Raw genomic sequence first — 3,177 nt, 5'->3', positions numbered from 1 at the left:
TTTTTTGATGTGGATCATTTTTATGTTTTTATTGAATTTAGGACTCTGACTGAACTATCATCATTACTTTTCTTGTTTAACTGCTTCTCCTTTGTCTTTTCATTTCTCACTCCTCTAATTAATAACTGCATGTGTTTGCTCTCTGGAACACAGAGAAGGCCTTGGAGACCAAAGTTTTTATCTAAAAACAAGAAAGAGGAGACAAGAAGGAGCTTTTGTACCTGGAAGGGCCCCGCAGGGTCCTGCTCTGCTTCATCATTAAGCCACTTGCTTGTCTTGCATTATAAATATTTAATAAGAAGATAATCAAATTATAGCTTTGCAAGAATCTCTTGCTAGGATGCTTTTAGGCAAAATAATGGGTTTTGAAGATTTAAAAAATAGATATTAAGAAAGGGGTTTTCTGTTATGAGTGCCGCACATAGGGCAATTTGTTCTTCCTGAGGAATCGATATCAAGAAATTTTGGAAGCATATTTTTTTGTACTTAGGCAGCTGGTAATCATCAGTCCTGGTACCCCACCTCTTCCACACACACACACACAAAATAGGTATAATGCTTACTGCTGAAGCAATATTTTTTAAAGATAAAAATTTATCAGTCAATAATGTTGTTACTTTCCTCTCCTTCATTCTTCTGCTTTTCTTCTTTCCTTTGTTATTTTCAGCCATTGCTCCCCTTTTGTGTTTATATTATTTATTTTAGAGCTGTGTAACTTTAGAGGATGATCACTGCATTTTCATAGTCCAAACATTTTTGGGAAAAAGTTGTCATTTCAGAAAAGTAAGCTGTCACAATATTAATTTAATTTTACTTTTTTTCATATTTCAGAAAATGTAGCATTATCAAAATTAAACATATTTTTAGAAACATTTTTAAAGATTTCTTAATATGGACAATTTCAAACATACCAAAAGCTGATATTATGGTAAAATAAATCCCTTTTACTCAATATTCATCTTCAGCAATTGCCAGCTTATAAACAGTTTTGTTTCACTAATCTCCCCACTTTCATTTATGGTTTTGGGGATTCTTTTTCAGGGCAAAATGCCAGGCATTATGCCATTTCACCTCTAAATACATTATCATGCACTGCTAACATACACTTTCTTTTTACACATTCATCATGTCATTAACACATCTAAAATTAAAATGAAGCACTATTTCACACCAATATTTCATACTCAGATTGGCCTGATTATCTCAAAACCATTTTTTCACTGTGAGATTGTTTGAATCAGAATTCAAACAATATCCATAAATTGTATTTGGCTCTTATGTCTTCTCTGATTTTCCCATTGGCTGTTTCTGAGGGGTTAGGAAAGAATCCATTATTTATTCTGTAGAATTCTCACATTTTGCATCTGATTAATGAGTCTTTTGGTCTTCCTTGGTAGCTCAGCTGATAAAGAATTTGCTGGCAATGAGGGAGACCCTGGTTTGATTTCTGGGTTGGGAAGAACCCCTGGGGAAGGGATAGGCTACCCACTCCAGTATTCTTGAGCTTCCCTGGTGGCTCAGATGGTAAAGAATCCACCTACAATGCAGGGGACCTGGGTTCAATCCCTGGGTTCAGAAGATCCCCTGGAGGAGTACATAGCAACCCATTCCAGTATTCTTGCCTGGAGAATCCCCATGAACAAAGGAGCCTGGTGGGTTGCAGTCCATGGAGTCACAAAGAGTCAGGCATGACTGAGCAACTAAGCACAGCATACCACAATGAATCATTTGTGGCATCATTTAACATATTTCTCTTTCTCAGTGTGTATCCTATACACTGGTAGTGAGGTGCAGTTAAAATTTAAGTAAATTTTTTTCAATAAGACATCATACATGCTATTGCAAATTTCCTATTTTTATGAGAAATTTAACTCAATTCAGTTCAGTCACTCAGTTGTGTCCGACTCTTTGCAACCCCATGGACTGTAGCACACCAGGCTTCCCTGTCCATCACCAACTCCCGGAGCCTACTCAAACTCATGTCCATGGCACTGGTGATGCCATCCAACCATCTCATCCTCTGTCCTTCCCTTCTCCTAGTGGTGCTAACATTCTCTGGAACATTCAGGTTGTGTCAGTGTGATCCGTCCAAAAAACAATTTCACACCAACAAATCTTTGGGTGATTTTAATCCTTTGGAGTTTACAAAATGATGGTTTTCTCATTCCATTATTTCCTCTTCATTTATTAGTTGGAAATAATTTATATAGAAAGAATCTTTTATTATGTAATTGTTGGAAAACAGAAAAATATATTTAATTCTTTCCAATTGTTTTTAAAGTTTTAGAACAGTCAGTCTTAGCAATTACCAAAGTTACCAATACAATCTTTTTAAATATCATTTTGAAATAATAGTTTTTTTAAATTATGCTTTTTATTTAGACTAGATTGAGATAGAAAAGTTGTGAAGATAGTGTATCTTCAAAAAACAGAGTTGGTAGGATCTGTATTTACATCTTTATCTATATCATCTACATCTATAGGATCATCTACCTATCTCCCTATTTATAGAGATTTATTTCAAGAAATTGGTTCACGTCATTGTAGGGCTGGCAAGTCCAAAATCTGTAGGACAGACCAGCAGGCTGGAATCTCAGACAGAAGTTGATGCTTCAGTCTTGGAGCAGAATTTCCTCAGGAAACACTAATTTTGCTTTTTGTATTTTAATTCACTTTTGCTCAGAAAAATTTAGTTAACATCAGGTGTGGGATAAAATTATACTATTCTCAGATTGGAACTAGGAATCTTTTGATCTAATTTAGACTGGAGAGCTCAGGGTTGAGAGAGGCTACAGTTTTGCTTTTAAGGCCTTTCCACGGACTGAATGAACCCTGGGTGTGCCTAGCCACTCTTGACTGTGATAATTTCTCAGATTTTCTCTGCTTTTCATGACCTTTACAGTTCTGAGGAGTACTAGTTAGGTGTTTTATAAAATACTCCTCAATTGGATTTTATCTCATACTCTTCTCATGATTAGACCAAAGTTATGTATTTTTGGAAGGAAGACTACAGAGGCAGTGTCATTTTAATCACCTCGTAGCAAGAGTACATGCCCTCAGCATGACTGATACTGTGCACGTTGACTTTGATCACCTGGCTGAGGTAGAGTTTCTCAGGATTCTCCACTGAAAAGTAGAAGAAGAAAGTTATTACACACAGGCTGAACTTGAGGAGTG

The 3,177-nt window shown here is 36.1% G+C and overlaps 1 non-coding gene across 1 annotated transcript; it reads left to right on the top strand.

The window, feature by feature from the left end:
* The first annotated feature begins 391 nt into the window (after positions 1-391).
* LOC112584139 lies at positions 392-521 on the top strand. The gene has a single exon (XR_003108483.1). It is a non-coding gene; the product is annotated as a U11 spliceosomal RNA (small nuclear RNA).
* The last annotated feature ends 2,656 nt before the right edge of the window (positions 522-3,177 follow it).

The sequence above is a fragment of the Bubalus bubalis genome, chromosome 3, assembly GCF_019923935.1.
Source record: "Bubalus bubalis isolate 160015118507 breed Murrah chromosome 3, NDDB_SH_1, whole genome shotgun sequence".
Classification (NCBI taxonomy): Eukaryota; Metazoa; Chordata; class Mammalia; order Artiodactyla; family Bovidae; genus Bubalus; species Bubalus bubalis.
Note: the sequence above shows the minus strand (reverse complement) of the source record. Positions and strands in the feature narration are given on the sequence as shown.